Source organism: Herpailurus yagouaroundi, unplaced genomic scaffold (genome assembly GCF_014898765.1).
Source record: "Herpailurus yagouaroundi ecotype Mexico unplaced genomic scaffold, PumYag 77, whole genome shotgun sequence".
Taxonomy (NCBI): domain Eukaryota; kingdom Metazoa; phylum Chordata; class Mammalia; order Carnivora; family Felidae; genus Herpailurus; species Herpailurus yagouaroundi.
In genome coordinates, this window is record NW_024412388.1 from 51336930 (window position 1) to 51350109 (window position 13180).

Consider the following 13180-nt stretch of genomic DNA (forward strand, 5'->3'; position numbering starts at 1 on the left):
TTTTAAGTTTATTTATTTTGAGAGAAAGAGAGCATGAGCAAGGGAGGGGAAGATGGAGGGAGAGGATCCCAAGCAGGCTCCATGCTATTAGCAAGGAGCCTGATGCAGGGCTCATCATAACCTGAGCTGAAATCAAGAGTTAGGCACCCAACCAACTGAACTACCCAGGTGCCACTTTGTTAATTTTTATTTTTTTTTTTTAATTTTTTTTTTTCAACATTTATTTATTTTTGCGACAGAGAGAGACAGAGCATGAACGGGGGAGGGGCAGAGAGAGAGGGAGACACAGAATCGGAAACAGGCTCCAGGCTCCGAGCCATCAGCCCAGAGCCTGATGCGGGGCTCGAACTCCCGGACCGCGAGATCGTGACCTGGCTGAAGTCGGACGCTCAACCGACTGCGCCACCCAGGCGCCCCCACTTTGTTAATTTTTAAAATAATCTCTTTGCTCACTTTTATTTTTCTAGTAGGCTTAAGCTGGTGTTTTGTTTTTGTTTTTGTTTTTTTGATGTGCAATCATATGCTTTGTAAATAATGACAATTTTGCAACCTCCTTTCTATTAATTACACATTTTAATTCAGTCCTTTTCTATTGGCAGGAGCTTCTAGAATAATATTCAATAACACTGTTAGTATTAGGCCCTCTGTTGAATCTGACTTGATCAGAAATGTTTCTGGTGTTTTAGCATTTTAAACACATCCTGGCTTTGGTTTTCAGAAATACTTTCACTAAGATAAAGGAATACCTTTCATTTTCTTTTTTTTTTTTTCGGAAAGATTTTGTTTATTATTTAGGAGAGAGACGGGGGGGTGGGGAGAGAGAGAGAGAGAGAGAGAGAATATGAGTCTCAAGTAGTCTCCACGTTCAGTGCAGAGCCTGACACAGGACTCTATCTCACAACCTGGGGATCTCAATCTTGGCTGAAATCAAGAGTCAGACACTCGGCCACCCAGGCACCCCTTAAAGATTTTATTTTTTTTATAATAATTTTTTTTAATGTTATTTTATTTTTGACAGAAACAGAGCATGAGCGGGGGAGGGGCAGAGAGAGAGGGAGACACAGAATCCGAAGCAGGTTCCAGGCTCTGAGCTGTCAGCACAGAGCCTGACACAGGCCTCGAACTCACAGACCGTGAGATCATGACCTGAGCCAAAGTTGGACGCTCAACCGACTGAGCCATCCAGGTTCTCCTAAAGATTTTATTTTTAAGTAATCTCTACAGCCAATGTGGGGCTGCAACCCACAACCCCGAGATCGAGAGTCACATGCTCTGCTGACAGAGCCAGCCGAGAACCTCTATTTTCATTTTATTAAGAAGCTTAGGGGCGCCTGGGTGGCGCAGTCGGTTAAGCGTCCGACTTCAGCCAGGCCACGATCTCGCGGTCCGTGAGTTCGAGCCCCGCGTCGGGCTCTGGGCTGATGGCTCAGAGCCTGGAGCCTGTTTCCGATTCTGTGTCTCCCTCTCTCTCTGCCCCTCCCCCGTTCATGCTCTGTCTCTCTCTGTCCCAAAAATAAATAAACGTTGAAAAAAAAAAAAAAGAAGCTTATAAGGAGGAATAGGTGTACAAATCTTAATGAATGCATTTTTTTTAATTTTTTTTAACATTTATTTATTTTTGAGACAGAGACAGAGCATGAACAGGGGAGGGGCAGAGAGAGAGGGAGACACAGAATCTGAAACGGACTCCAGGCTCTGAGCTGTCAGCACAGAGCCCGACGCGGGGCTCGAACTCACGGACCGTGAGATCATGACCTGAGCCGAAGTCAGATGCTTAACCGACTGAGCCACTCAGGCACCCCAGTGAATGCATTTTTGATAGTAAAGTCTCTGACTTACTTAAGATTAATTTCTATTACTAAATTTCTTAATATGAGACCATCCTTGATTCCTTGATTCCTGAAATGAACTTTACTTGGTCTTGGTGTGTTATTTAATGTACGGCTGGCTTGATTTGATATATACAATTTATATGTGGTTTGTGTGTGTATATTCTTAAACTTTTTCAACTCACTTTACAAGTAAAATTGTCTGCAGTTTTGTCTTTATTAGGTTCTCAGATCAGTCATTTGTCAGTTTTGTAAAATGAGGTAAGGTATTTCCTTTACTTCTATGTGCTCTTGAATAGTTTAAACAGCATCAAAAAATCTGTTAATTCAGTATTTGAAAGGTTCACATGTGAAATGATCTGGGGCTGACTGGAGGAGAATTGTGTTTATTTCTACGTGTTATTGTTTAAGGTTTCCATGTGTTTCCAACCCAGTTTTGGGAATATGTAGTTTCATGAAAGATCATCAATTTCGTTCAGACTTTCAAATGTATTAAGTTATAGTGGTATATAATGTCTCCTACTTATCTGTATTTTCGCTAACAAGTTTCCCTTTATCCTAATTTTGTGTTTTTGTGTTCTTTTCCCTATTTCTTCTGTAAAGCGAGCTAGCACACCCGTATGTTCAGCGATTCAGCTTTTTGATTTATAAACTCATTTTTTGTTTTTGTAATCATTGATTTCTGATTTTAATTTTACTGCTATCCTTATTTTGCTTTCTTTGGGTTTATTTTATTGTTTTTCTGTCTTCTTGGAATAGGTGACTCTTCATGTATTTTTTTCTGTTACCAGCAGTTACTGTATAATGGGATTTTCCTTCGAGGTAGTGATACGTGCCATGTATTGACCTCCAGGATATCACACCCACTGGAGATGGCCTTTTGGGATTTACTTACTTCGGTGTGTTTTGCTACTTCAAACCTAAAGGACTAAATGAGAACCCTGGGTGAGATCTGAACGTGCAGAAATTGGGCACGAAAAGATTTCTTGGGTAATAGCAGACAAAACATTGTAAGCAAGTTCTCAGAGGCCAGAAAAGCATAGAGGTGGTGTCGAGCTAGAGGGTATGTCAAGCAGGGTAGTGATGGCTGTTTGGAAGCCAGGGCAAACCGGATCTTGAATCCAGGGCTGGAGTTTAGAGAAATTCTGTAGGCAGTGGGGAGCCCTTGTTTAGAGTTGCATGCCCTGAGATCAGAAGGAATTCAGGCAGGTGCCTGGACCAGGGTGTTGGACACAGTCAATAGCATAGGGTGTCAGGCACTCCAGCATAGTCGTTACCCAAAGCCAGGTGGGTCAGGAAAAGGTGTTAGGAGTGGAAATGATTTGGATGAAAGTAATCATGGGAGTCCTGAGGATTCTGAGGAGAAAGGGGAAAAGCGTTGAGGATGCAACCTTTTTTTTTTTTTAAGTTTTTAATTTTAGTTCCAGTGTGGTTGACAGTGTTATATTAGTTTCAGGTGTGCACTATAGTGACTTGACAATTCTATACATTATCCAGTGCTCATCTCCACAAGTGCCCTCCTTAATCCCCTTCACCTGTTTGACCCATCCCCATCCCCCCCTCCCTTCTGGTAACCATCAGTTTATTCTCCAGGGTTAGGAGGGTCTTTCTTAGCTTGTGTCTCTCTTATCCTTCCTTTCTTCATCTGTTTTATTTCTTAAATTCCACAGATGAGTAAACTCATATGGCATTTGTCTTTCTCTCACTGACTTTGCTTAGCATTTTACTCTCTAGCTCCATCCATGTTATTGCAAATAGCAAGATTTCATTCTTTTTTATGGCTCAGTAATATTCTATTATGTATATATTCACCACATCTTTATCCATTCATCAATCGATGGGCACTTGGGCTGCTTTCATAATTTGACTATTGTAGATAATGCTACAGTAAACATAGGGGTGCATGTATCCCTTTGAATTAGTGTTCTTGTATTTCTTCAGTAAATGCCCAGTAGTGCAATTACTGGATCAACTATTTTTAATGTTTTGAGGAGCCTCCATGCTGTTTCCTACAGTGGCTGCACCAGTTTGCATTCCCACCAAGAGTGCAGGAGCGTTCCTTTTTCTCTGCATCCTCACTGATACTTATTTCTTGTGTTGTTGATTTTAGCCATTCTGATAGGTGTGAGGTGATATCTCATCATAGTTTTGACTTGCATTTCCCTGATGATGAGTGATGTTGAGCATCTTTTCATGTTTGTGTTGGCCAGAGAATGAAGCCTTTAAAAAGAACTTAAAAAAAGAGGAGTCTATGGGTAGAGGCTGGTGGGGGTGGGGGTGAGGGGGCGGTGGGAAGACACCTGGTGGTCAGTGAAAGACCTGGGCCAAAGTCATCCTGACCTCCCCACACCCTTCACTCACTCCCTCCCAGGAGGTGGACACAGAAGCAACAGGGCAGGTCTGGGTGGGCTAGCACCCCTCCCCCCAGCTGGCCTTGGGTGGGGTAAATGCTCTGAGACTCCTTCCTCACCACCCCCCCCCCCCACCTCCCCAGGAGCTGGTGGCAGCGATGGGGCACTCAGGGTTGGGGGGGCAGGTAGGGGGAAGGAAACAGGGGGGAAGGGGTTCAGGCAGCCATGGACAGCTAGGCATTCACCAAAGAGCTGCATGTGTGTAAACAGCTTAACAGAACCAAGTACAGATGCTGTGCAAAAAGGCTAAGGAAATTTTAACAAAAGAATAAAATGTGCAAGAGGTTTGTTGTTCTGTTACCGTGTCGGAGATGTGCACGGTCAATTTCTTGAGCTTCCTGAACTCTTCAGAACTGGTGGAAAATCACCAGGTACAAACTGTCTGTTCATGGGCGACTGTGTAGACAGAGGCTATTATTCAGTGGAGACTGTGACTCTCCTTGTGGCCTTAAAGGCGTATTACTCAGAACACATTACAATATTGAGAGGAAACCACGAAAGCTGCGAAATTACCCAAGTATATGGCTTTTATAATGAATGTCTGTGAAAGTATAGAAATGCCGATGTTTGGAAATATGTTACAGATCTATCTGATTATCTTCTGCTTACAACTTTAGTAGATGGACAGATATTCTGCCTCCACAGTGGCCTCTCTCCATCCCTAGATGTGCTGGGTCATATAAGAGACTTGGATCCTTTACAGGAAGTTCCACATGAGGGCCCAATGTGTGATGTGTAGTGGTCAGATCCAGATGATTGTGGTGGGTGGGGTATCTCACCATGTGGTGCTGGCTACACATGTGGATAAGACTTTTCTGAAACATTTAACCATGGGAATGGCCTCACACTGGCTTCTCGAGCTCACCAGCTTGTAATGGAGGGATACAATTGGTGTCATGATTAGAATGTGGTTACCATTTTTAGTGCTCCCAGTTACTATTATCGTTGTGGGAACCAGGCGGCTCTCATGGAATTAGATGACAATTTAAAATACTCCTTCCTTGGGCGCCTGAGTGGCTCATTTGGTTGAGCATCTGACTTCCACTCAGGTCATGATCTCACAATCTCTGCTGTCAGCCCAGAGCCTGCTTCTGATCCTCTGTTCCCCTCTCTCTCTGCCCCTCCCCCATTGATGTGCGTGCTCTCTCTGTCTCTCAAAAATAAACATTTCAAAAAATAAAACAAAATAAAAAAGATAAAATACTCCTTTCTTCAGTTTGACCCAGCACCTCATGGTGGTGCAACATGACCCAGCCTCATGTTGCACCCCAGACTACTGCCTGTAAATTCCTCCTGGGGAAAACCTGCCTTTGTATGTGGAAGTATACCTGGCTTTTTAAATATGTATATATATATTTGGGGCGCCTGGGTGGCGCAGTCGGTTAAGCGTCCGACTTCAGCCAGGTCACGATCTCGCGGTCCGTGAGTTCGAGCCCCGCGTCAGGCTCTGGGCTGATGGCTCAGAGCCTGGAGCCTGTTTCTGATTCTGTGTCTCCCTCTCTCTCTGCCCCTCCCCCATTCATGCTCTGTCTCTCTCTGTCCCAAAAATAAATAAATGTTGAAAAAAAAATTAAAAATAAATAAATAAATAAATAAATAAATAAATAAATAAATAAGTATATATGTTTAAAAACAAACAAAGCAACAGTAATATCTATGTGCTTCCTAGACAGATTGGGATCTGTCTAGGTATTAAAGCATATCATGGATCAAAATATACCATACTAATGATGAGCATTTAGCAGGATTTGAGACTGAAATTTAGTACAATGCTGTGTTCTAGTTTGGTCAGTCTTACCGGTTTGCCTGCTGTAGTTGTGGTAACTATTTTCCTCTGGATTATTCAAGCACAAAAGGTAAATAACTCCTTCATCTCCTTTTGCATTTATTTGCAAATTTTAGCTATAGTGTTTAACTGGCATGGATTGATAGAATTGGAGTTTTATTTTTAAGAAAAACTCACAAGCTAACTTCCCCTTAATCCATTACCTTTTATTTTATTGAAATGTATAGTTAAATTAACTGAAGAAAAAAAACTCTTGGGAATATGTTGTCATAACATTTTAATATGTTTCCCTTCGTTTAAACTAAATTATAGTTTTATTTTGATCTGCATGTTTCTATATATTTGTCATGACCATCCTTGCATCCTATTTGGTGTACTGAGCAAATAAACTTTCCATTTTAAACAAAAACAAAGCAAAAAGAGAAGCCTGAGTTGGAGGTCTGAAGGAGGAGAACCAGAGAGATCAGAGTCCTAAAAGCAGGTGACAGAGCTACAATGAGTGAAGGAAGGAAAGAAGGCTTCCCTTATTTCCAATTCTACATTTTTTTTTTTTAAAGTAAACTCTATGCCCATCGTGGGGCTTGAACTCATGACCCAAAGATCAAGAGTCCCATGCTCTACTGACTGAGCCAGCCAGGCGCCCCAAATATTTATTTTTTTTTAAGTAACCCCTCATTCTCAATTCTAAATGAGTAAATATGTATCACAGAGCGGCACTTGATGGGATGTAGGTTCCAGAAAGAATGGGCTTTTCACTCCTTCAGATCTTTTTATTTTATTCACAATTAACAAATGAGATGAGAGGATTGTTGATGTGGCTGAGGCTGGGGGGAGGTCAGCTCCCACCTCACCTACTGGGTAGCACACATCCAGGAGAAATTGCCGACCTTGCCGACCGGTACCTTCATTTGGATAATATCAAAGAGAGGGCAGCTGGATTAAAAACAAACAAACAGGGAATGCTTCCCTCATTTCAGAGAGAAAGTTTGCTATAGATTTCCTATAAACCGAGTTCTTTCCTAGGATATTGAAAATACTATTCTATTGATAAAGATTGTGTATATGCTAAGCTTTTCCATGAAATGCTGTGTAAAAACTGCTGTACGGGCCCTCAGTAAATGTTAGTCATCCCCTACCTCCCATTCCCAATAAGCTTCTAGGCATATCAGCCCTGGTGTTTCATCCCAGGGAACTGTGTTCTTCCTGTTTGGAAATTAGATTAGGTCTCCTTGTCTGGGCCAGATGCGTCTGTGTCTCTCCAGCAGAGGCTGTATGCTGCATTACTTGACCTTTCTACCACACATCAGTACTCACCCCTGTGGGGCTTGCTCATTTTGCCTGATGTCTGCAATAGCATAATCACTTCGGAAGCTTCAGGGCAGGCCTCCTGATTCCAGACTGCACACAGACCAGGAGGGGCATGGAAAAGGTCACCAGTACAGTCATATGTGACTTGCCCACTGGCAAATGCTCACACAAACCATGGCAGGCTCCGGGTGAGAAGATTTTAAGCAGTTATTCCAGCCTAATGATGGAGTCAAGCATCAGAGGGAGATGGAAGGTGGAAGAGAAAGACCAAATGGCTTCTAATGGGACCAGTGACTAAAAATCAATCATATTATGAGGGATGAGAGTTTCCTGTTGCAGGATTATTTTATAGCATCCTGATGAGAACCTGATAGGTGTCTGGGCACATCAGCTCTGAACCTCCCCGGCTCTCTTCTCCCTCAGTTGGGCCACCTGACTCCTGAGAGTTGAAACCTTCTACACCCACACAGCCACTGTCTGCATTAATATGATGTTCCCATTCCACTGTCTTCATCAATATACATTAACTATTTCAGGAAACTGGCCCAGAAGATAAAAGTTGAAATAACTTATTCCTCAAAGTTTTAAAAAAACCTATTTTTTTAAAGTTTATTTACTTATTTATTGTGAGAGAAAGAGCATGAATGGGAGAAGGGGCAGAGAGAGAGAGAGAGAGAGAGAGAGAGAGAGAGAGAGAATCCCAAGTGGGCTTCTTGCTGTCCACAGAGCCCGAAGCAGTGCTCGATCTCATGAACCATGAGATCATGACCTGAGCTGAAATCAAGAATTGGATGTTCAACTGACTGAGCCATCCAGGTGCCCCCCCCCCCCAAAATATTTAAATGATCATTAAATTGTTCAATCAAATGGCAATTTTAATTCCCAAGATTTTTTGAACCCCTTACCTTAAAAATGCTCTCCTTGCTATGGACACCAATCTTAAATTATCATATTGTGTTCCTAATCAAATGCTTTATTAAAAGAACTGTTGGGGGTGCTTCGGTGGCTCAGTCGGTTAAGAGTCCAGCTCTTGATTTTGGCTCAGGTCATGATCTCACAGTGTGTGGTGACCTCGAGGAGCCTGCTTGGGATTCTTTCTTTCTGCTCCTCCCCCACTCGCATGTGTGCCCTCTCAAAATAAATAAATAAACTTTAAAAAAAAAACCCTGCTGAATTGCCTTAACCCAGACTCCAAAACCTCATAGGCTTCCCACTTGGCTCTCCCCTCTCTAGGATGCTACTAAGATGAAGTCTTACTGAGAAAAGGAGTTCAGCCTTGTCGTATCAACATGTAGCTCTGGTGGTCCTTTGAAGAAGGCAGCATGTAACAATCTCATCTGTCATCCCAACCTCTCCCCAAGTTCTGGAACTGATTCTGACTTTGGACAAAGGGGACTTGGGTTAGAGCGTTTCTGGTCCAGTAGGACAAAGGCCTTGGTCTTATGTTCACCGTGCGTAGTCCTAGGTGATCCAGCATGGGCCTACATATTAATTCAGTTTATTATTGTCTACTCTGTCAGGTCAGAAGCTACACAATGGGAATTAAAAGGTGAAGAAATATGAAGTCTCTCTACTTGCCCTCAGTCCACAGCTTAGTATGAAAGAGAGACGTAAACAGATAAAATGCAATGTGCTATGTGCAATGACATTATGTAGAATAGTACTTCTTAAACAATTTGTGGTTAGGAATCATTCCCCTCCACCTCATCAACAGGTAAAACAGAAAAAAATGAACCATACTTTAAAGAAAGCCCTTGCTAAAATGTGCCAAGAGACTGGCCTGACTTGGGAAAAGCCACTTCTTGTTGCCATCCTCTGTATAAGGGTGGCCTCTGGAAGTAGGGCTCCCACTGAGCCCTTATGAGACGATATATGTGAAACCCTTTCGACTTGAGTAAAAGGGGTGTTTTCCCCTTTCTAGAACATGAAAATAGAATTAAATAATATGTGCAGCAGCTGAATCAAATTTTGACATCTACACACGAGTTCGTCTTTTCTAAGATCAAACCATTTCCTGAGCAGACACTGCCCCCTTTTTCAGCCAGGAGAGTGGGTCCTACTAAAGAACCAAGGACGTTGGAAGAACCAAGGACCAGAAGATCAGTTAACTGAAAAATGGACAGGTCCTCACGATATGCTAACTAGCCCTACTTCAAAACTTGCAGGCGTCAAGCCACGGATTCATCACACCTGCATTAGGAAGGCACCTCCAGACAGCGACTTTTGTCAGGACTCACAGCGTGTAAGTGGGTGAGAACCCCCATGGAAGATTGCTGTCCATCTCAGAAGGAACTCAAGAAACAAATGTCTCCTACCCTGTCAAAGTCTTCCATCCCGACATCCCTACGTCATCCCTGATCAGCAGGAAGTAGTTTACAGAAGACATGACCGTCATCCCTTCTCCTTCCATTGAAATGGAATGGTGACTTGACATGGGGATTCAAAGGAGGACCCAGTCATTGCCCTGACTGACTCCATTTGCCTTTAACCTGTTCCTCTTAATCGCTTATTTTTTTCCCCTCCTGCTTATCTGTTAACTTCAGCAAGAGACCCAGCAGGCAAAACATCCTGTAATGGGCACCAAAACTAACCCCCCAAGCAATAATGATTGTTCTGATGCCACCGTACCGCCCATAATTCACCCCATGACAGTGATCAACCCGACCTTTGCTGTTTAGCTGCATATACCCACCAATCTTTGTTCCATATATTCCCTACATAAACTTAGAAGTATTCTCAGCATCTTGAAGACAGTTCTTGGGGTGTTAGTCCACTGTCTTCCTGGTGTGGGTCTTACTGGAATAAACGTTCTTATTTGACCAGCACTTGTCTCTCTAGATTTTGTCAGCTGAGAGTGGACAAACCTTTGGGGCCTCCAGAGCCAGGGGCTCTCATGCCTTGGTCACTAGTAACAATGTAATAAGTTAAATGTTTCTCTGAGTTCTGTGAGCCCTTCTAGCAAATTAATTGAGCCCAAGGAGGGGGTCACTGGAACCTCTAATCTATAGCCAGTGTGTAGGAAGCACAGGTGACAGCCTGGGTTTGTGGCTGGTGTGTGAATTGTGAAGGGGCAGTCTTGGAGGCTGGAGCCTTTAATCTATGGAATCTGATGCTATCTCCAGGGGCGTAGTGTCAGAGTTGAGCTGAATGGTAGGACACCCAGCTGGTGCCCAAGAATTGCCTGGATGTGGGGAAACCACCCCCCTACACACATGAGGATTGGTGTTCAGCCCCTCCCCCCCCCCCCCCCCATTCCCCTCAGGGCCAGGCCTGCTCTCCTGAGCCACTAAAGGGTGGAAGACAGACCAGCGTGATCCCACTCCATAGGCAGGCGGAATGGAGACCAGAATCTGAGCTTTACCCCAGTGCTGCTCTGGATCTGCTGGGATTGTGGAGGAGGGCATCTAGTTTCTTCCTGTAGTTTTCCCTTCTGGAGAAGAATGGAAATTTTGTTACTTCTAAGGCAAGAGGGGATTAGAGAATGTCTCCCCTACCTCCCAGTGAACAATGGGATGGTTCTGTTTGCTTCAGAGCAAAGGCCTCAGAGCTGTTACCTGGTCTTCACTGAGCATGGGAGCAGGGTGGGGTATGGGAGGGGGAAGTGAGGCAGGAGGAAGGCAGGTGCAACCCCCCTCAGACACTGGCTGGGCTCCCTCTGGTCCAGACCCATCTCTCTCCAGGATGGGGATGAGAGTAAAGGAATGGATTTGGAACAGTAAGGAATTACCTAGGAAAGGGCAGTTTAGTCAGTGTGGGGTTCAGTCTATCTGCTTCCTGGGCAGAAGGCTGCTTTCTTCCCCAGGAATGCTGAATACATGGGAATCCTCACCCCTGAGCTGTTCTGATCCCCAGCTCTCTGCCTGTTGGTCTGCTCTGTCCTGGGGCCACCCAGTAGGACCTGCAAGTCAGCCACTGACTAAATGCTGGCTCCCCGCAGCAGCTTTGTTTCCTCAGCTGTGTCTACCCCCTGATGCTGGGCACCCCTCCCCAGCCTGGGTCACTGGCAAGGAAGCCAGAAGCGCTCCGGAAATATGGCAGGCAATGGTGTATGATCACTGAGCCAGAATTCCTTGGCTTGAAATCCCAGATCTTGTATTTACTAGCTGTGTGGCCTTGGAAGAGTTATATAACCTCTCTGTGCTTTGGTTTCTTCATATGTACAACAGGAATAACATCAATACCCACACAGGATTATTGTGAAGAATAGATGATTTCATATAACACCTTTAAGACTGATGCCTGGGTAGTTCTAAGTAATTAGCGAAGGCAAGCTGCCATTTTTATGAGGCTGGGTCTAGGGGGAAAGGTTGAAGTGGCCAGGGGAAGGGGGAAGTGCTCTACTGTGTATTGAGTTCTGCCACAAGGGCCAAGCACTATGTGGATACTTCAATTAACCATTTACAAGAACAGAGGGGAAACTATTATCCCCAGTTTATAGAATAAGAGCCTGAGTGACCAAATAGTCCAGCTGGAATTCAACACCTGTGATAGCTGATTGCAGACACCATGCTACAGAGGCCAGAGAGGAGACTGGGCATAGGAAACAAGTAGAGTAACTATGGCATTGAAGTGTGGGTATCTGTTGGGGTCTTCAGGAGGGAGCAGGGATTGCCCTGGGGAAGCCAAGAAGTCTGTTTACTTCAGTCTTTCTGGCTGAAGAGTCAGTCACTTTTGTTCCTCAATCCACAGGGCTGCACCTGGCCACTAGTAGCTTCTGAGATCTGCAGGTGTTAACTGAGACAACCAGGAGACTGTATCTCCTAAATCCCAGCTCCAGAATTCCTGGGAGAGGGCCTAATTGGCCCACGTAGTGGCCAGTGTCCATCCTTCAACGGCCAAGAGGCCAGGTTTTCTTGTAGGAACTCGGCAGCTCCTGCCATGGTCATGTGGATGCCAGATGGGAAGGGACACCTAGCAGGCAGTCCATAGGCATGTACCTGATAGACTTACCCTTTGCTTTGTTCTCCTTCTTTTCTCAGCCCGTAGCTCCTGGTATCTCATACTTACAGTCCATATTGACCTCTGTGCATGTGGATTCTCTCTCCTTATGCCTCATTGCACCTCACGGCCTCTGTCTCTTTTTACTTCCCATACTACAGCCATAACCCACTGTTGTTGCACGAAACTCTGCTGTTCCATGTTTCTTTATTCAAATTTCTCAGAACATTCCCTAGTCCTGCCCATATTTCCATGCCGGACCAGTTCATAGGCACTGTCTTGCCTAAGGACTGGCTACCTTATGATACAGAGCCTGTGTTCAGGAGTCTCCCAGGGTGACGCAAGACCTCCCCTTCTGCCAGGACTTGTGGGCTGGGTGATGTCACTGTGGACATGGCTTTATGGATCAAGATGAATTACCAGCACGGTCCTGCCGGTGGGAAGGGGGAAATGTATTTCCCTTCCCTTTAAATGCAGGAGCCAGAGTGTGCACGCATCACTTTACTTACATCTCATTAGCCAGAACTTAGTTACATGACCACATCAAGATGCAAGGATGCTGGGAGATGGAGTATTCTGGGTGATGATGTGTCCAGATAAAACTTGAGGATTCTTTTACTCTAAGGAGGAGGGGAAGAGTAGATACTGGGGACAATGGAACCACCATTTTCCTGTCACTCAGTTTTGACTCCTCTCCACCATTCAGTTTGTCAGAACATCCTGACACATCCCACTCCTGATGCCTTTCTCATAGGGCCCTATTCTTTATCCCCACTGATGTCATCACAGGCCAGGCTTTTAGAGCTTTATACCTAGCATCTCCCAAGAACCTTCTAACTGATCTTGCTTGCAGTCTCTCTCCAGCTTCCCCCTGTGATCATTCTCAAGTGCAAATCACACCCAGCTCC

General features: G+C 44.4%; 1 pseudogene; it reads left to right on the top strand.

The window, feature by feature from the left end:
- The first annotated feature begins 4264 nt into the window (after nt 1-4264).
- LOC121018458 (serine/threonine-protein phosphatase 2A catalytic subunit beta isoform-like) lies at nt 4265-5311 on the top strand (annotated as a pseudogene).
- The last annotated feature ends 7869 nt before the right edge of the window (nt 5312-13180 follow it).